The 22,297-nt window shown below is 40.1% G+C and overlaps 1 long non-coding RNA gene across 1 annotated transcript in view; it reads left to right on the top strand.

Moving 5' to 3' along the window:
* The window catches only part of LOC135259966 (uncharacterized), a 63,748-nt gene extending 48,231 nt beyond the window's left edge, over positions 1 to 15,517 (top strand). The window contains exon 2 of the long non-coding RNA XR_010331438.1: positions 15,270 to 15,517. This is a non-coding gene — a long non-coding RNA (uncharacterized LOC135259966). The remainder of the gene's footprint in view (positions 1 to 15,269) is intronic.
* Positions 15,518 to 22,297: the final 6,780 nt, after the last annotated feature.

A 22,297-nucleotide genomic window follows, 5' to 3' on the forward strand; every position in this document is an offset into this window, starting at 1 on the left:
GAAATGGCAGTGAATTAATATTGATAACAAGACTACACATAAATCAGGAGAAGTTATTGAGCATGAACCAGACAAATTTGTTTTATTTAATAGTTTAGCTTTTTTTGGTCTGCCCACTTTGTTAAGAGAAGGACACTTATTAAACATTCATTCGTATTTGGAAGTTTAAAAAAATGCATTTCAAAATCTCTGACAGAGCTCGTGTTTTGGAACTGATTGTGGTGAGCTAAGCATTGTTTATTTATATTGATTTGAAGTGGACAAGCCAAGAAACTAACTGATCACTTGTGTCCCACTGGAGAGGTGGGTTTGTAAAAGTACATGTACCTTTCGGGAAATGTTCTTTGTGAAGAACAGTTTGGAGAAAATAGCCTGTGTAATATTCTCTGAAAAAGGTCTCTGGGCTGAGGCATCTAATTTCAGATTTACTCTCAGAATGCTATGAACTTTGCTTCTGTGGGAAGGCCTTTCTATTCACTAGATTCAATATTGAGAACATTTTTTGTTTAAAAAAAAATTAACTCTGAGAATTAACTCTATAGATTACATGTTAACATTCAGCAGTGCAGTGTTTCGATTTTTTTTTTTTTCCGACCAAGGGAATTTTTATCTTTTGGGATTTCCACTGATGGTCTGCTCTCAGTCAGAACTGCATTTGCATTCAAACGTAATCACATTTTCCGCACTTCAAGAGCACATATTTTATCTTGTACTGCTGCCTGAACAATCTTGTGCTCTATGTATTATGCATTGCTTCTGAGACTTACTTTGTCACTGCTGTGAGTTCATGCACACTGTGCCATTGTTATTAAATATAGAGTGTGTTTCTTTGGTTAAATGTTTCCGTAATCGAGCACGACCGGTGGTACTGACAGAGTCATTAAGCAATAATATTATTGACTAGTGCTGGTATGCCTTTCTTCTGTGCCTTCAAGAATTTGTTTATTTGTGCAAACGGTGGCCTGCAGTGTTGCGTCAGTTCTGGGATCACAGCCAGAGGAGGAATAAAGAGGCCTAAAAGAGTATTTTGGAGAAGATGAAGCAGATTTACGGTTGGTCAGCATTCCAAAGACATATAACGGGAGTCACAGCTCCACCGTTGCTCAGCTGCTAGCAGATGATTGTCCATAACGGGGAAAAAAAGACTTGGATTAAATGGGAGATTAAAAGGCTACTAATTTCTATTGACTCTGATGATGCTGTGTTAATTGGTTTGCTTTGATCTGGTCAGGTTACATACCTGCAAACGAGATGTTACTCGCTGCAGCTACGCATGTGTAGTTTTCGACCCCCGTGGGGTCAATAAAAACTCTGGCCATACAGCGACCAAATCTAAAATAGTCATAAAATTGTCATGCCTATGCTGCTTTAAAAAAAAATCCCCAACCCCCACCCCGTTTGTCTCGCAGACGAAATACTGTTCTCGGGGAAGTCAGATGACATAATTTCTTTGTTTGAGAAAGCTCAAATGCGCTCATGTGAGTGCCTATACACACGATTACACTCAAATTATGTGACGTGTTCAGGTCTTTCCCACGGACAGATATCCCTTTGTAGTTACTGATTAAAGGTTGTTATTTTGTTTCTTCTACATTGTCTGTTTAGCTTCACTCTGTTGGACAATTACGCTGGTGTGGAGCTGGCAATGCAAAAATGCTCCAGAGGTTTTTAATTAGCATGTCGCGGTGGATCAATATGTCACGCACAAAACGGTCTCCAGATGTTTCGCAAAAACGGAGCTATGTGTTTACAAAGAAAAAATCCTGCAAATGAAAACGCGTGTCGCGGTTGTGCTTTCAACATCTAGCCATCCATTATGTTCCAGATGGACCTGAAATCTCCCCCATTTCCATAGATGGTTTGAAGAGAAGAGTGACGAAGAACAGGTATAGCCCGATGCCGCTTTAAGAAAGTACGTTTGGAGATGAACGAATAGTTGCCAATTCAAACGACCTTTTGGTTGCGTGGACCGTTAACAAATTTCTCCTCGGGAACAACACGAAACTCGTGCGGTGTGTTATGGCTGTGTCTAAAATTTACACGCCAAGCTTCCATAATTGCTCATCTATTTCTGGCCTTATCTTTTTTCGACAGACTGCTCGCCACCCACAGAAAATTCTTTGCGTGCTATAAATATGTGGTGTGCTGATACGGACTGCGACGCTGGGGGTTTAATGAGCTGCTACAATAGCGCTGTACCGCACTGTCCGGAAGACAAATCTTTTCACCCAGTGAACTGGAGATTTTTTTGTTGTTGCCAAATCCTACACGTTCTTTGTTTTCTTTCTTGTCTTTTCTGTCAGTGGCATGAGTCATCAAAATTATCAGGTTGAGTCTGGGGGGGACACTGAGGTTTGGAGATGTTATTAAATAATGTTATTTAGCATGTGGGACACTTTAAAGTTGTCACATTATATACTTGTCCACTCTTCATTAGTCTGAAAAGCTAGCATACTGTGATTTTGTCAATCAATACAATGCTTTTGTTCACTGATGGCATACAGGTAAGCTTTCCCATTCCTTAAGCACAGGTATGATAGAACCATAGAGGTCTTTGTGAATACATGGGTTAATTTGAGGTTAATCACATGACTTTAAAGCAGCTTCAGGCCCAACCAATGAAATTGGGCATGCTACACCGCCCTATAGTTATAACATTTCAGTTGTGTGAGACGTATGCACATCTATTTATGGCTCACAACTCAGGTCTTTTGTAATACAAAGCGGCGCGTAAACACACGCTCACCAATTATTGTGGGCTTGCTCACAGGTCCCTTCATCCTGGTGACCTCCGACCTCTCTGTGGGTCTTTTCCAGAGGCATGACCTGCCGAGCAGAAGGATTCCAGGGGAAAATAGCCGCTCGTTAAAAACGTGGCAAAAGATTCGGTGCATTGTGCTACTTAGCAGGAAGCTTCCGGTCATTGGCTGTCGGTGGCGTGGAATGCAGTGTTTGAAATGCTAAAAAATTGGCTTCGGATGTTTTGACAGGTGGAGTAGCAATCTATGATACGGCCTTCATTGCATGCGCCATTGGCAGAAGAAAAATCTCTTTTCAGGAGTTCAAAAGCACTCCCAAGGCATTTACAAAGGTTTACCATTTACACAAACCATTTGCACCTTTCATTTCAAAACTAAATTTGCGTTGCAAAAATAGTAACCTATATATAGAGGCAGTCTGAACTCTGTATACAATGGACATCATTATCACAGCATGTTCTGACATTTCGTTTTTTATACCTGTAGCACAAAAGAGTAACATTTACCTGAAGCATTAGCATTGGTATCTTCTGTCTCAGGTTTGCCTCATTTCCAATCTCTGTCCTGTTGTACTTATGAGTAATCGTAGTGTTGACTGAAATTCCTTTGTTCTTGTTTAATGACATAGAAAAGCACACAAAGCAAAGGCATCCTTGCTGAATACCTTTAACATTTTTTCCAAGGTTAGGAGGAGGAAGGATCCTGTTGCGCATCAGTATTCATGATACAGAATGAGAGAGACAGACCAACAGGGATTAGCTTGTGCTAGGGAGCAAGCAGTACTGACCACAGCGATGGTACAACAGTTAAAATAAAGAAAACAATGTTTTCCCATCTTTTTCTTCATATCTTTGTATCATTTTTAATTTCTTATCTTTAGCCACTCTTGCTGATTTAATTACTGCTATGAATCATTTTTTTTTACAATGCAATCTGAATTTGTCTATGACCGGAGGAGGGGTGGAATTACGCTCAAATGTAGCACGTACACTGTTGGTGCAGTACCTTTGGTTCCACATCAAGGTTATTGGGTTGCATCCGATACAATGTGCGACACGGGACGTCTCCGTGCGTTCGGACCCCTCCAGTGTGATCGTGCGGGGGCCGTATCGGCGAAACGTGCCCCCGGTTTCAACGCGTCCCAGAAGGGACTGCTGGTCATGTGACCTGTGTCTGCAGCCTGTCAACAGCGTTTCTCATGAAGCTGAGAATCCCTCGTAGGGCCCCAATGTGAAACTACACACGCAGACAGGAAACGACATCAGGTGAAAAATGAAATGAATGGCATTACTGTCTTCTCTGGAGTGGAAAGGTGTGGTGGTGGTGGGGTGGGGGGGGCGTTGGGGGATATGATGTGAGCATGTCTCACCAGAAGTTGGGGTTTGGTGGACGAGAGTACGAAGGTAACGAGCCGGGGTAGAAGCCCGTAGTTTTCCGCGGAAGAAAACCGGTGCTCCGTAGAACTTTTGTGAAGCGTCAGGCTACAGGAAGTGGCATCCGCGTGAAGCACCACAGAGCCAGAGAAGCTGCAGAGCCTCGGCATAATATGAATATTTTACCGAGGAGCCTCGGAAAGTAAGACCTCCTCTCCCCAGGGGTCACCGCGGGCCCCGTAACAGTCTTCCTCCAGGGTTGGCGAGGAGGGGCTACTCCACTGCCTGCCAACTGAACTCAGCCATCTGGAGACTGAGAAGGGCCTGGGGACTATGCCAGTTACTAACCGAACGCAAGCAAGCAAAAAAAATCATTTAAAAAAAAGCATAGCACTGGATCAAAATAACTATAGAACGTGGATGCCTTTATCCATAAATATCAATCCATTATTTGTGATGAGAAAAAGTACACGGACCATGAGAAGCAACTCAAGGGCATACGAAATAATAATAATGCAAGCTATACTGGGTTTTTCTTATTTGGAGAGGGGGTGTGGAGTGGTACCTGGTGCTTGGTAATTCTGTCGTATAGTGCATCCTGAACTGTGTGTCTTTTGATGCCTTAAAAAGGATAATGTTGAAGCGAAAGCATTACCTTTATTATATGTGTTCTGCTATAATAAAGTAAACAAGCCCTTTCTCTTCCCTCTAGCCTGTAAACATCGGGGGTTTTGTTTCCAATAAAAGCAAGTCTTTGCATTGTTTTCATAATGTTTTATCTGCATTCAGCTTGGCTTTGACACAGCTCTTCAGAATTGCAGTTTTTCTCTCTTTTTTTTTTTTTTTTGTTCCCTGGGTACAGACAAGAAGAAGACTGTGAGATTTCCAGCATAATTCGGCTTTTTAATAACGTACTGGCGTTCGGGAGTCAATTCCCTGTTTCCAAGCACCCAGGAAGCGTAGTGTGCATCCCCTGCATTGCCCAGAGATCATTACTGGGCCTGCAGAAAGCAATATCGCTGATCTGCTACTCACAGGAGATTCACTTCCCATTTACCATCCATTCCTCTGCATTCTCTTTCCTGTTAATGTAATGTTTTTGTGAGGAATGTGATTATGAAGGACGTTTAGCAATTTCATTTTTTTTGTATGAGCAAGGTAACGTTTTTGAATTGGCCTCATTTTGGAATTTATTCGGCCTTCATTGCTGTGGAATCAGGACTTGCACTTAACTAAGATTGTAAATTGATTTTTTTTTAAAAGATAAGATTGTACTGTCACACACAAGCACAAAAAGGTGTCCAAAGACTTTATGAAACATGAACAATACCTTCACTGCTAAAGTATAACACCTGCATAAATCATTCATAAACATGTGTGGGACTATTTGCTCAGACGGTTGACTTTAATGCATTTACAACACATTACCTTCATGCATCCTTCAAAAAGCATTGCATTTGCATTTAAAAATAACATACACAGCAATATTCGTGATGCAATATTTCAATAAAGTCTGATGAAAAGAAACATTTGAAACCGGTCTCTTAACTAGCTTATGCATTCTGCACACAGAATGATTCAGAATCACGGTGCACACCGAACAGTATGATCCTGAATCACAGTACGTTACATACAGTATGTTTCAGAATCACAGTACATTACATATCACTCACATTCACACTTACGTCATTCTGGTTGGAGCTGTTTCTGGAAAGCACATATTTCTTCGCTTTAAAGTACAATGCTATGATGAGAAGCCTATCTTCCTGAAACACCTCATTATTATTTCTAGCTTGTTCTCATCAGGAAGAGTATGTGGTTGGAATATGTAGACTGATAGTTGCAATGCATTCAGTATATTGCAAATCATTTAATCCATTCACAGCTTTATTATTGGAGTTTGTTATTTGTTGCTGGTTCTTTAAAACGTTGTAGCTGAAGTGAAGATCGAAATGTTAATTTGAAACGTTAAATGAATGAACCATGGACTGCTGCTCCAGTATGTTCATTGCAATTTGTCCTCAGCTTGTAGCAACTGTTGGTTATATGACTTGGCATTCTGCTCTGTTTGTGTGTAGCATGTCTGAATTATGAGAATATTTTATTTGATACGATGTAGTTACTGTTAAGTGTGTGTGTGTGTGTGTGTGTGTGTGTGTACTATTAAATTGAATGTGCAACTTTAAGGCTTTGGCATAATGGTATTTGTTTCCTAAGAAACTACAAAGCCTTTTTTCTTGAATTAAATTTAAAAAATGTACTGGGATCTAATACCATAATGCACAGCTCAGCTATAAATCAGTGACAGTTTTTTTTTTACATTCTGAACAAATAATGTTTTGTTGTTATGTTTTTATCAAGACAGAGGGGAACAACTTAAATAGATTTAAGAAATTATTTTGTGCAAATTCTTAAAATTGGATGTTTTTGTTCATATTTTTCTATTTTTTTCATATTGTACATTACATATCAACTGAGGCTCATGATTCAGATCATGAAGTCCTCAGCTAAAAATGCAGTTTCAGAACATTTTCTGAGGAAATGGTGTTTTATAAGAACAGAGTTTTCGCATTGCTGCTGACAGTTTCTGTGGACACCCAGGTTCAACGTGCAAGGAGTCTAGACAGATCTGCTCACAGCTTGTTGTTATGGAAACTGTTGTCTCATTTATTGTCCATCATTCTGATGTGAACTGTGCAGGCATTCTTCAGAAGCATTCTTTTTTTTTTTTTTAAATGTACCAGTTTAATTTGTTCTCGCTTTCTTTTTCTCTCTCCAATGGATGTGATTCCACAGTTCCCTAGACTCGTCTGACTTGTGTGGCGTAGGAAGTGGCTTCATACCCGCTTAAGGCGGTACGTGTGGGTGCCCGATCGACCAGCAGGGGTCGCTGGTGCGCAATGAGATGGTGCCATCCCAGCCAAACTGAAACCCTCCTGTCCGTGGGCAATGCTAGAGCCGGTCGTGCATCACCCCGTAGGCCTGTCGGTCACAGTCATCACTGGCAAGGTCTGGATTGGATGCCAGACCATGGTGCTCCTCCGTGCCTTTAGAACAGCGCCTTAACATTATGCGCCGTCTAGCACCTCCCCTCAGCTGTCATGTTGATGTGGTCTGTGCTGCTATTACTCAGTAATGTTTATTTATCTATCTATCTATTTATTTATTTATTTAGTGCCAGTGTTCGCCTTGTGCATTTTTCACAGTTTTGATCTGAACTGGGCTTTTACATTTTATTTTTAAAATTAAACACAAACATTTTCAAGAAATATTAATATTTCACTTTATTCTCATAGGAGATTTGAGACAAGGACACAACAGGGCTGTCTTCCTTCTGTATCAATGTCCTTCACCATATTTATGCATCATGTAGTGCATTTGCATAGTGAAAACAAAACACAAAGTTCTAAATGTAAAATTAATTATGAGGTTTCCTTTTTTTTTTTTTTTTACAAAAGCGGTGACTGTTTAGTGTGAGGTTAGTAATGTTGGTTGTATTTCTATGATGATATACCCAGAGTTGAACTGAAACTCAAAGAGTAAAAATCCATTGATTATAAGGCTGAGGGAAGCTCTAGAAGACCCAGGATGGTGTGGAGCACAGAGCTAAAGAGCTAACGCTTATCTGACCCCAACATCTGAAACATCATTAATTGAATTTTGCCTCTCTGGAAGGGTACTGTATTTCTTTTGCTGCTCGTATAAAGACACAGAGATGAGCAAAGAGAGATTACAATATATCAATTTAAGGAGAGCTTGAACCTCATTGGATCAATGCCAAGGTTGTCCATTAGGGATGGCATAGTAGCCAATGCCAAAATCCAGCCCATTGCCCTCCAGTGAAGGCAAATATTAGTGCTACACCCTTTAATTACATTATAGACAATTCTGTGCTTCCCCAAAAGTTTGGGGAAGGCCCTTTCCTGTTTCAGCATGCCAGTGACCCCGGGCACACAGCGAGGTTCGTATAGAAATGGTTTTATTAAGAACCATGTGGAAGAACTGACTGGCCTGCACAGAGCCCTGACCTCAACCCCATCCAACACCTTTGGGATCTATTGGAAAGCCATCTGCAAGCCTGGCCTAATCGCCAAATCAGTGCCTGACCTCACTAATGCTCTTCTGGCTGAATGGAAGCAAATCCCTGCAGCAATGCTCCAACATCTTGTATAAAGCCTTTCCAAAAAAGTGAAGGTTGTTATAGCAGGAAAGGGTGAACCAACTTTTAATGCTCATAATTTTGGATGTCAGATGTCAGATCACATTTGGCCATGTATTGTATAAACAAAATCTAAATTTCATCATAAAATAAAATAATTCTGGGTATATACTTTATAATTTGCTATCACTCTGACATACGAATAATAATTTAAATAAATCAATTTAGAATGCCTTATCCTGCAGTTAGCTTGTTGTTGCTGATTCATGAGAGAGCAAGACAAAGTAACTACAGAATTGCAATCCAATTAATCATTTGATGATCATTTGACTAGGGCATCCAAAATGTCATGTTTTTAATAATAAAACAAACATAGATATCAACAAGTGAGTGTTGCTCCTTTTACATCGACATGCAGTACTTTTTGTTTTTAGGGAAGGCAGCACCTTCTTAACTCCTGGAAATACTGTAGGCCATGAAAGTTAATCTAAAGCACAGCTATGGGTAACATTACTGGCTTATTATAATCCGTTTTGCCTGACCTGCCAAGAAACGTCTTTCATTGGGCCAGTTTTGTGAGTAATAAATATGTGCAGTAACAGTCTGCTGTCTGCCATCTGTGTGATCGTTTATTTATTAATTTATTATTATTATTTTTGTATTATTATTATTTTGTCTGTTTTGGTTTAAAAGTTATTGTCCGGTATTATCCTTTATCTGTTATCTATCCATTATCCACTCACAGATTTGCACTGTGAAGTCTTTTTTTTTTTTTTTTTTAACTTGTAAAATCCTGTTCATGTTAGGCCAGATCATTACCACCCTGCAGGGAGTAGAGCATTTGAATATGCAAGTCATTTAAAAAAAAAAGTTTTCCACAAGTATCAAGTGAGTGACAAATTATGGGTGTTTCGAGTATCAGAGGTTACAGCTGTGGAGCTGCTGGGAATAATCGAGCCAGCTGCCCAGATTTACATTTTTTATTTTTTTTTGTATATTACAAATTGCCTCTCTGGGGCTGATCCCAGTGCTGAATTCCAGGGCTCTCGTGTCCTCAGATGATGCCGGCGGGCACGTACGAGGAATGCCTCATTTGCCAAAGCCTTTCTCATGCATGACAAGTGCATCTTCCCTCCTCCTGCCACCAGGTCTTTTCCTCTGGACCGGATCACACGAGCGTCTGAAAATACCGATGACCTCACGCGTTGTCTTAAAGGCACGGTGCCCATTTTTCTGAGGGCGACGAATGGAAGCAGTGTTTTAAAGCCAGAACTAAAATTGCAATATAGTGACTCATAATTCTTATATGGATTGGGGAAAAAAAGTGTGAAAAATGTTGTTTTTTTCTCTCTCTTTTTGCTTTCATGCCAAATCAGCCTCCATATCAGCCCCTTCTTTGAAGGTAATTTATAGATGGAGTGAAAAATATGAGATTATGTTCTACTGAATTTGTCCTTTATTTTGTCTTTACTTTGGAAAAATACACACTATCTTATTAAATGATAGTGTAACCTGCTCTGTGCCCTGACTACCCTCTCAGGTAAAACTGGTAAACTAACAGGAGGAATCATGTTTTCATTTCACATAAATAAAGGAAAGTTCACTTTCAAAATATTCAAACAATAGAATAGCATATGTTTCCAAGTGACTCAGTTGGCAATGGCTGGGCTATATAATCTCATATAATCTCGCATACATGCAGATTTTGATTGGGTCAATCTGTTTTCCAAAGACATGCAAGTTAGGCTAATTGGAGGCTCTAAATTGCCCTTATGTATGAGTGTGAGTGAACAGGGCCTGACATGGATTGGCAATCTGTCCAGGGTGTACTTCTGTCTCTCCTCCAGTGCACGCTGGGATATGTTCCATCCCCCTGTGACCCCATCCAGGAATAAGCAGGTTAGATAATGGATGGATAGACATACAAAAGTGCAGCCATTTTAATTTCTGGGTGAGTGTGTGAGGAGGTAACAAGAGGCCTGGTCTCGTCAGGATTTAAGCTGACACTGTGTTCCCTCCTCTTGATTGGAGGAAGAACGCCGGACCCGGGGTTGAGCTGATGGCCTTAAGCCTGGCTCCTGCAGACCGGAAGAGCCTGGCGCTGCTCACATTCCAGCTGACCAGCCCGACACCGAACGCCATCAAACAATTTCGCCCGGACTTATGACGCAAATTAAGCGCTGACCGGACACTGACTTATTCAGGCATTTGCTTCTGTCTGACCTTTGACTTCTTGCCCATGTGCTAGTCTTGCTTTTCACAAACAGGAAACTGCAGAAAACTAATGGATGGACTTTTTCTTCTTTTTTTGTCAAACAGGACTGAAAATCCCCCTCTCAGTCTGAGCAAAGTGACTCAGCACCCTAGAAGACTGTCAATTCTCAGTCTTCATTTCCATTATGCATTGGCAACTCAACCAGAGCTAATTGCTGCAGTTCAATGAGTATGAATAATACAAGGCTTTCGTTCTTTGTACCGTCTTCAAGCCAAATGAAGACTGGCGTCTACATTTAGCAGATGCTTCTTATCGAACTTGGAGTCTCTACGTGTAATCCATTTATATTGCTGGATATTTACTAAAGCAATTCAGGTTCGGTACCTTTGCTCAAAGGTAATTTATTGCCCCACCTGGGACTCAGATCTACAACCTGCGTTACAAGCTCAGTTGTATAACCTAATTATACTTCATTGCCACCCCAGTCCTGTACAGACCAGTGGTTCAGACTAGGATTACTAAGAGGGTGGAAATGAAATTTGGCCTGTATGAACTCTGTTCAAAATGTGAAGGCACTCCAAAGTGGCTTTAAATTACATACTGGATGGTTGGTTGGGGGGGGTTCCAAAAAACACCTTGGAGACTGTGGTAAAATAAAATATGACATGATTACAGATGCTTTTTAATTTGATGTGAGTTTCTCAAATTTTGTTTCTTGAATAATTTAGGTAGAGAATAGTTTTACTGGATATTTTGGTTACTTTTTCGAATAGCATATGTGCTGTGTTGATAAATATTAAGCCAAGACAAATGCTTAAATCTTTATTTACTCATGCAGACCGATGTTTATTTCACAATTGCAAGACAAATTAATCCCGCTTCAGGCTTGCTGAAGCACAACAAAGCCCAAATATCTCTTCTGTTTTCGCTGGAGTCTGAAACTTCCTGCGAAATGGGTTTTCAAACTCTTCGTCTTCACTATGAGCCTTAATATCTCTGACTCGTCAGTGGCAGCAAGAACAAGGCTGGATAGCCATACAGGTCACTAGGACACATGTCTAGACCCTCATACCCTGCATAAGGTACTGTATTGTCAATCTAACTTTACCATGCCTACTAGGAAATGGTCAATTAGACATTCAGTTATAAACACATATTATGGTGAATTTTCTAGAAACATTTGCTCAAGTGTAGTAATAGTTGGAAAGGCCTGTTTGGAATAAATGGCACTCATCCAGAGGTGATAATCACACTCTGAGCTGCGTATTTTTTAAACTCTAGAATAAAGCCCTTCAGCCCTGATTTACTGTGGGAGCGGCAGCCATTTTGCCTTCCGCATCCCCGCCCCTGCCACCATTCACTGCCTGTCTCCCTGAATCAATATTTACCATTTTCACAATGTCCAACTTCTCTGGGCTCTGCAAATAAAGGACTATTAACTCGATAACCAATAGGATTCCACCCCAAGGTCACAAAATTGTTAGACACTGCTGCCCTGGCAAATAAGGCATTACTCTTCTTCTAAGATCCCCTTTGATTTAATTTAGCCAGGCCAAATCTACTTTGGAAAGGATTTGTGATAGGCAGCGCTTGATCATGACAACAACGTCCATTGTTTTCCTTAGCAGGGACCCCCCTCAGGTCTTCTGACCTCACCCTGATAAAGCAAAACAAAGCAATAAAATTGACTAAGAGTGTTTGCCGGAAAGCTTTTTTTTTTTTCTTCTTTTTTTTCTCCACAGCATTTTGTGGGCTGCAACTGCAGCGTCTAAGAACACTTTAAAAATGTAAATAGCCAGATGTTCAAATGAGACACGGCACCAGCATGGTTTCTTTTTCATCCACTGAGTCAAATTCATTAGTTTTTTTTTTTTGTTTTGTTTTTTTTTTTGTCATTCCCTGTTGGGCTGCCAGCCACAATGGGTACATAATGCGGTCAAGATCCATTGCCAGACAGTGGGGTTCATCACGACAAGAACCAATGCTTCACTTTCACATATTTTTGTCCCATTTGGCCTTCCATACTAGGAAAGGAAGCAAGGACAAATAAAATAAGCAATTGGATTGAGCCCATTAAGTATTGTCTCCTTCGCATAATCAATAATCATTGTGTCCTTCACAGGCACATTAGGTACTGTTAATCATGTGACAATACGTTTTTACAATACTGTATATATTATTATATAAACTTGCTTGAAAGTATATGAATCTGATTGTGTGTGCTAAAATGAATGTGCTGCTATGTTCTGAATAAAATAAAAAGCACTTCTCTGAGTAATTACTCTTTTAAAATGTATTACAATATTTAGATTCATATTGAAATACCCAGTCAGATGCATTCATGCCTCTCACTTACATTTTTCCTGGAGCTGTCCAGAGCATCAGTCTCTTGTGATATTAAAAAAAATTTAATTTTTTTGTCACTACAAAGCATTTATGCTAGTAACAGCTATTGGGGGAAGAAAATGTTCTCAAGGTTAATAATAGTGTTCCTGAATATCCATTTGCCATTAGTCTTTTTTTTTTTTTTTTAAACTGTACGACTATTTCTGATACATTTGAAAGGCATTGTGTGCAGCTCTCAAAGGCTAAACAGAAATGAAATATTGTTGGCACATTTTGGCGTTAAGTATTTTGCATACTGTGCCGTGCGCATTCCATGTTTATCTTTATCGGAGACATTTGCGGCGCGTTGGAGGATCGCGCTCAAATGAAATGAACACAGTTCAACTAAAATGGTGTTAATAATCACCATGGCAAAGAACGCCATCTGTTCCATCCCGGCATTGCAGTACAGTATTTCAGGTCTCCCGCCGACTGTTGAATTTAAGGGTATTTGGTTATGTAATAGGTGTTTTTTTGAGGCAGATATGGTTAAATAGACCGTGAGGGGCCCTTTCTCTGGAAGGTGAGTTTTGAAGTGTGTGCTTTCATCAGCTGCGGTACGATTGCCCCTAATTAAGCAGAGTGGCTCTAACCATTCGGTCTAATTTGCACGGCTACCTGTGCACATTAATTACCAGTTCAAAGAAATGACAGAAATCCATAAATGACGTGACCCGGATCAAACTTGATGAAACATTTGTTTTGTGTAATCCCTGCTGCTCCTATAAAAGTAGGCGGGAACGGGTTGCCGCTGGTCTCACGCTGAATATCTCTCACTTGTCACAGAGTGACAGTCTCTGGAAATAGAGGATCGCGCCAAGTGATGTTCTCAGAAATCGGGTTCAGCAGGTTCTCTAATGGTGTCTGTCTGTTTTTTTTTTACGTAATGTTGGGAACTATAATGCCAAAATATCCATCCGTCCTTCCATTATCTATACTCGCTTGTCCTGGTCAGGGTCATGGGGGATGCTGAAACCTATCCCAGTGTGCATTGGGCAAGAGGCAGATATGTACCCTGGACAGGCCGCCAATCTATGGCAGGGCCCAAAAAATCCAAAGGCTCTTCATTAAAAATACCTGATGGTAATGGGATAAGAGGCTGTTTGAGACACGTAATACAGCAGATGCAGAAGAAGCAGCTTGGGTGGTGTGACAGTTGGCTTGGCAGTACATCTCAAAAAAATAATAAGTACATATGAAAACATAAAAACTTAGCCAAATGTAGTCACATACATTAACGGAGGTAGAATAGACTTACTGTGGGTTTCCCTCTCAAGCAATCAAACACCACTCTTGGAGAATTTTTGAAAAAAAACAATCCACTTATTGAAGAGTAGACTCGCGGCACTCTAGACAGATTGTTTTTTCAGTGAGTTGCCGCCCAGCTTATTTGAGGAATGACTTCTAAAATGACCAAAGAGTCTCGGTAATTGATAAAGCCAGTGGGGTCGACACGTGTTTTCTTTGGCCGGGGACAGAAAGCCGCTCTGATTTCTTCCATAACGTTAAGTGCAGAGTTTTCCCCTTGATTTGACGTCTGAACGCGTTTCCATAAGTCATCGGATTTTGCTACGGAAAGGTCTGGGATAAACTGTTCTCTGCGTCCTCAGTTCACTTGCATGAATTTCTGATGCAAGTGGCTTCTGGTCCAGTAATGCTTTTCGAATTCCGGCATTTTGGCATTCAAATGATATTTTGGATTTTGGACCAAGAAGCAGGCCAGGATATGCTGGGCAGGAAAATTATTAGCTGGAACTTAATTACTCACACCGGTATTCCTCGAGGACATAATTAACTTGCGTAATGTGGCACACATCATGTTTACATTGAATGCATTTCAGCAGTGATGCACAAGCTGAGCGGCTGCCTAGAGCTAAACAAATGTCTTCATTCACAGTCTCACACACAGCTGATTAAAAGCTTAGCTACTGCAACAAGGTTCAATGTACGGATCAGTTTGTATTTGAAGAGACTGAATGGAAACCCCATTGTAGCATTGCCAGTGTTGTCTTTTATAGTTTCAGGTGTCACTTTTCTTTGTTAATTGATTTATTGATGCAGATCATTCAGTGTTTTTGTACTCTGTGGTTCATGTTATGGCGTTGGTTCTAGTATGTTAGGCCAAGGGCTGTAAGAACTATATACTGTTGCATGGTGAGTGGATAATGTATTCAGACACTGAAAAACTTTGAAATAGTCATGGCTATTATTTATTCTTTAGTTTTTTTTCTATTTGGAAACCAAAAAAATGAGAGAAATAAAAACAAGCATTTCATAAAAACAAATGTAGAGCTGGCGGTGTTTTCTCTCTACACCTTTCACCCTTTGTATTTTCACACATTAGCCGGGCGTAATAATGGCTCTGGCCTTTTCGGCAGTTCGGTCCCTCAGCCGCGATGATTGCCGGCAGGATCGCTGCAGCCCGGCCGGCGAAGCCTTTGAAGTCCCGCTAAAATGGAACCTTCGTCTGCCGCCGGAATTCTGCTTTGAACTGCAGACGGGCCTAAATTTAGGCCTTTCACGGAAGCCCCAGAGAAAGGCAGCGTGGATGTTATCAGCATATTATCGCCTGTTATGTAAAAAGAAAATAATAAATAAAATGCTCTGTTTTTCCCCCCTGTCTAAACCACTGTGCCCATGTTGCAGTCCTCATTAATCTTCTCGTATGGCTTAAAGGTTACTCACGAGCGATTGCTTCGAGGAAACCCGAATCAACCTTTCAAACGGTGAATAATGGTTTCCAAATTGGGTGTAATATGGCCATTGATTTTATATGTTGAACCGAGCGCTCTCCTGGTGGAAGGCTCCGTGTTTACGTATCAGAGATCAATAACGGCGGTAACCAGTGGCACTTCAGCTCCCATTAATCAGGAGCCGCGTCTCTGCTTCTCGAAATCTGAAGGCTTTACTGACAGTGTTCCAGCGGGGAGCCCTACGGGGGGAACAAATCACGGTGGCAGGGCATTACTCCTTGCTATTTAATTGACTCTGGACATTATGAAGAGAAATAAATCAAGATTGTTCCTTCTGTAGAAGGGGCCGATCGTTCTCCCCCGCTGCCCGGAGACCGGGGGGGGGTGTCTGGGCCAAAATGACCAAGCAATTTCGCCACCTGTTCTGCTCTTCGGTGACAAATTGCAGAAGTTAGAGCAGGCAGGAAAAAAATGGTGGTGGAGGTGATGTGGTGATACTTGCCATTAGCATTAGGTTTCCCACTTTAACAGTGCTAGCACAGTTACTGTAGTATTGACCAAACAACAACTCCTCCGTTTTGTTTTTTTTGTTTGTTTGGTTTTTATAGGCCAGTTTTCAAATAGGCTTGTGGGAATCTGTTCCAAGTGCTATACTTGCATGTTGGGAACTGTAGTTTAATGAGGAAACAAGCTACGTATCTCATCAGCAGAAAACGTGTAGCATTTAATGAAACCATTTTACACATCTTTTCTGATACCACAGGGGGGTGGATGCATTTGAATTCTAATGCTACATATAATTCTAACTTTATCCAATGTGTGAATTAGAGGCAGTATGGTTTCTGTATTGTTGGTAATCAACACAATACAATCAGTATAACTTACCTTCCAGCATTGTAGAAAGCATGCATAATATGCTCATTTCAATCAAGCTAAATATGGTACTGTAGCATCACCCAATAAATATCACTTACAGGCCATCTGAAATTACCTGAGCACGCAGACTATTACTGCATGTTAACTCCAGTGATGGCTGTCGGGGGGATTTCTAATTCATCTGAAGTGGATCGAGAGACAGTGGAAGCGGCCGTGATTACATCTGACACGGTCATGTGGAATATGAGCTGTGTGCGACTAATGCAGGAGCCCCACCGAGCTGTCCGTGACTGCCGCCCAATGCCCATTATCATCGCCGGCCCCTCGCTAGCGCGCGCCGCTAGCAGGTGACGCAGGGTTTAATGCAGATGTGCCTCTCGCACACGTCGCATCCCCTGCACACCTTCGGAAACCCCCCGTTGCCTCGTCTGAACTTTGGAAAGGAACGGATGTGGCATATGGGGGGTTGCAGGAGGATAAAATATAGTTATGAAAAGAATGTGCTGAGAATATCGAGCCCTCTTCTTGTATAGGCTGTTTTGTCCCGCAATAACAATGACATTTTCAGTGGCGCGTCATGTCATAGCCTTTTTTTTTTCTTTTTTTTTTCTTTTCAATATTTCAATAATCTGAAGAAAGGTTAATAAATATTGCAGCACTTGTCTGGCGAAGTTCTAAATGTCACGTCGCCATATTCTGCTAATAACATCAACAGCCTCCCTGGGGTGTTCGTTATAGCTGGTGCTAGTATGGTAAAGGTGTCAGTCTATAACCCCTGGGCTAATTCAACACTTATTATAGAGGTTTTATTACACATTTGGAAATGATTATAGAAGAATGTCAGACATAAATGCTCAGTGATAACTAAATTCAACCAACATGGCTATTTTTGTTTCAATAAAAGAAGCAACTTCAATAAAACTGTATAATGAAATGTATATTTGTATGGACTAAATTGTTTAGCCTAAAGTTACACAAATTTAAAAGAAAAAAAAAAAGAGGCATTCACACCGACATTAATCTCACAGACAATCAAGGACCTGTGTGAGGTGCTGGAACTGTTTCAGCGGAACACTTGTATCCCAAGGAGACTCAGAATAGTGTTACACTACTGCCAGCGTTATGAACACAGGGTGTGGAATTACACAGCAGTGGTGCCAACTAAGAAAAATCTCCCTCTAGAAATTACCAGGAGCTCATTTCTTCTGTTTTGTCACGAACAGGCTACGTGGCCACACACGTTACAGCGTCTGCTAATGCACAGCCTGTGCTAAGTATTTTGCCTGTGCGCATATTGCAATGACGTGCTCGATTCGCATCTCAAACTGGCAGCAACTTTTGATAGTGTTTTGTGCAATTCAGCTCAAATGCAAAGCCAAATAAATTGTATATCGATTATGCAATTCTCACACCTTGAAGATATTAAATTTTGGTCAGTTTTTAAATCACTTTCATCCCCACCAATTTTTTTATCTATTCCGAATCTGAATTTACGAGGCAGCGTCTAGTCTCCTCTACTGACTCTGCCCTCCTCCCAACAGTTATTAGATTGTTCTCGCAAGGAGACCAGAATGACAAACAGTGTCATTGCAGTTCAGTGGTAAACTGACACTGACAGAGTAAACCTGATCCCTCCTGGATCCATATAAACTGTTAGAGTTAAATAAGCGTCCTGCCTTGGGTAACATAAGACTGTAGGGCTGCTGGCTAGAGTCAGCACTGCCAGGAGAAAAGATTCAGTACCAGACCATGGGAGAATCTGATTCATGTTAGAAGGACAGGCCACGCCCAGAGGCTCAGTGTTCACTAATGAATCTAAATGAATGTGACTGTGACATCCAATGAGAGTAGCTGCTCCATTAGGGATGGCCAGGTCACTGGCCTGTTGGTTGCAAGCCCATTCATAAGCTGTTTGAAATGAAAGTTATTCATAATTATGCTGCCTCAGTAATATTGATCAAATGAATAACTGTACCCATAAAATTACTCATAAAAACTATTCATTTTATGTTGGGACAGCAACAGTGAGGGGTGTAACTGCCCTGAGTAAACCGCTAAGGAAGACTTTCGAACAGAGGCTTGTCTTTAGAATTCACCTCCAGCATTCACTTTCATTTCTCGAAATGCGAATGCTTTTAAATCAGGTTTACATGAAGAAATCACATTTAGATAACAGCAGGCATATGGCCCTGTTGAGCTTATCCCGCTCGCAGTCTGAAGCTCTGCACCACACGAGCAAGCCTCCTGGACCGGACTCTCTCTGTCTGTCACTGAGCCCTGAGCTCATGCATATTTATACAGCGCAACACGGAGGCCATGGGTGTGATTTCTCAAAGCCGTCTTCAGCACTACTAGGCTGGGAACACAATTTACATTTCACAGTGGAGGTGGTACAGTGGACAAATGGTGTGTGCATGTGCGTGTGTGCGTGCATGCATGTGTGTGTGAGTGTGTGTGTGTGTGTCATTTCAGTAAGTACACACTCTGGGTGGATGAAGTGGTTGTCTAGCTTATGTGGTTGAAATACCTCAAAATCATTCAAGCAAGGTAGTGCAGGACAGCCAAGCATATGTCTCTATTGAAAACTGACTCAAAAATTGAATAAAATGCATTAGGTTGCTCGTCACAATATTGAAGCTATAAAAGTACCACTTTCTGATTGTTTGCCATCATAAAATCCATGAAATCTATGAAAATGTGTTGGCACATAAGGACAAATAAGGACAAAGCATCTATACACCCCTCCCCCCCCAACCCCACCCCCAAATTGAGAAATAATATTTTGTATTTGTATTATTGTCTTCATGATATTTACCTTGTTTTCCATCAATTTTAAATGGGTTTTCTGATGTTTTCATAGGTACCAATGGCTTCAATTAGGGTTTAGGGCTCAAACTAGGGTTCAGCTAGGGTTAGGGTTAGGGTTAGGGTTAGGAAAACGGTAAGTCTGAGGGTCGAGGCAAGTTTACGGTTGTGTTTAGCAGGTTGAAGAAAGGTTAGGACATGGATTTGTTAATGATTTTGAACGAACCAAAAAATTTCTCAACCAGCATGTGTACCTATGACCATAAAAAATGTGTAATAAATGCATGTTTTTTTAGGGAGAACATTTTTGTTTTTTAAATGAACTCATACATATTATTTTGTATTTGTATTACTGTCGTCATGATATTTACCTTGTTTGCCATCCATTTTAAATGGGTTTTCAGGTGTTTTCAATGGTACCAATGGCTTCAAATTAGAGTTAAGGGCTCAAATTAGGGTTCAGCTAGGGTTAGGGTTAGGAAAACGGTAAGTCTGAGGGTTGAGGCAAGTTTACGGTTGTGTTCAGCAGCTTGAAGAAAGGTTGGGACATGAGTTTTATTGATTTTGAATGAAGCAAAAAAAATGTCTAGTAGCATGTGTACCCATGACCATACAAAATGTCTAATACATGATTTTTAGGAGAACATTTTTGTTTTTTAAATGACCTCATACATATTTGATTTATTGTTCATGATATTACTTGTTTCCATCATTTTAAATGGTTTTCAGGTGTTTTCATGGTACCAATGCTTCAATTAGGTTAGGGCTCAAATAGGTTCAGCTAGGGTTAGGGTTAGGAAAACGTAAGTCTGAGGGTTGAGGCAGTTTACGGTTGTGTTCAGCAGTGAGAAAGGTTGGACATGGTTTTATTGATTTGAATGAACAAAAATTCTAGTAGCATGTGTACCCATGACCATAAAAATGTCTAATACATGATTTTTTTTAGGGAGAACATTTTGTTTTTTAAATGACCTCATACATATATTTTGATTTAATTATGTTTCATGATATTTACCTGTTTCCATCATTTTAATGGGTTTTCAGGTTTTTCATGGTACCAATGGCTTCAATAGGTAAGGGCTCAAATTAGGGTTCAGCTAGGGTTAGGGTAGGAAACGGTAAGTCTGAGGGTTGAGGCAAGTTTACGGTTGTGTTCAGCAGTTGAAGAAAGGTTGGACATGAGTTTTTTGATTTTGAATGAACAAAAATTCTAGTAGCATGTGTACCATGACCATACAAAATGTCTAATACATGCATGTTTTTTTAGGGAGAACATTTTTTTTTTAAATGACTCATACATATATTTGATTTAATTATGTTTCATGATATTTACCTTGTTTCCATCATTTAAATGGGTTTCAGGTGTTTTCATGGTACCATGGCTTAATTAGGTTAAGGGCTCAAATAGGGTTCAGCTAGGGTTAGGTTAGGAAAACGGTAAGTCTGAGGGTGAGGCAAGTTTACGGTTGTGTTCAGCAGTTGAAGAAAGGTTGGGACATGAGTTTTATTGATTTTGAATGAACAAAAAAATGTCTAGTAGCATGTGTACCATGACCATACAAAATGTCTAATACATGATTTTTTTAGGGAGAACATTTTTTTTTTTAAATGACCTCATAATATTATTGTCTTCATGATATTTACCTTGTTTCCATCATTTAAATGGGTTTTCTGGTTTTCATAGGTACCAAGGCTTAATTAGGTTAGGGCTCAAATAGGGTTCAGCTAGGGTTAGGGTTAGGGTAGAAACGTAAGTCTGAGGGTTGAGCAAGTTTACGGTTGTGTTTAGCAGTTGAAGAAAGGTTGGACATGGGTTTGTTATGATTTTGAATGAACCAAAAAATTCTCGCTAGCATGTGTCCATGACCATAAAAATGTGTAATAAATGCATGTTTTTTAGGGAGAACATTTTTGTTTTTTAAATGACTCATACATGTTATTTTGATTTATTATGTTTCATGATATTTACCTTGTTTCCATCAATTTTAAATGGGTTTTCATGTTTTCAAGGTACCAATGGCTTCAATTAGGTTAGGGCTCAAACTAGGGTTAGCTAGGAGGTTAGGGTTAGGGTTAGGAAAACGGTAAGTCTGAGGGTCGAGGCAAGTTTACGGTTGTGTTAGCAGGTTGAAGAAAGGTTAGGACATGGTTTGTTATGATTTTGAATGAACCAAAAATTCTCAGACCAGCATGTGTACCTATGACCATAAAAAATGTGTAATAAATGCATGTTTTTTTAGGGAGAACATTTTTGTTTTTTAAATGACTCATACATATTATTTGTATTTGATTACTGTCGTCATGATATTTACCTTGTTTGCCATCCATTTTAAATGGGTTTTCAGGTGTTTTCAATGGTACCAATGGCTTCAAATTAGAGTTAAGGGCTCAAATTAGGGTTCAGCTAGGGTTAGGGTTAGGAAAACGGTAAGTCTGAGGGTTGAGGCAAGTTTACGGTTGTGTTCAGCAGCTTGAAGAAAGGTTGGGACATGAGTTTTATTGATTTTGAATGAAGCAAAAAAAATGTCTAGTAGCATGTGTACCCATGACCATACAAAATGTCTAATACATGAATGTTTTTCTTAGGGAGAACATTTTTTTTTTAAATGACCTCATACATATGATTCATTTAATTAGTATTCATGATATTTACCTTGTTTTCCATCCATTTAAATGGGTTTTCAGGTGTTTTCAATGGTACCAATGGCTTCAAATTAGGTTAGGGCTCAAATTAGGGTTCAGCTAGGGTTAGGGTTAGGGAAAACGGTAAGTCTGAGGGTTGAGGCAAGTTTACGGTTGTGTTCAGCAGCTTGAAGAAAGGTTGGGACATGAGTTTTATTGATTTTGAATGAAGCAAAAAAAATGTCTAGTAGCATGTGTACCCATGACCATACAAAATGTCTAATACATGAATTTGTTTCTTAGGGAGAACATTTTTGTTTTTTAAATGACCTCATACATATTATTGTCTTCATGATATTTACCTTGTATTCCATCAATTTTAAATGGGTTTTCTGATGTTTTCATAGGTA

The sequence above is a fragment of the Anguilla rostrata genome, chromosome 7, assembly GCF_018555375.3.
Source record: "Anguilla rostrata isolate EN2019 chromosome 7, ASM1855537v3, whole genome shotgun sequence".
NCBI lineage: Eukaryota > Metazoa > Chordata > Actinopteri > Anguilliformes > Anguillidae > Anguilla > Anguilla rostrata.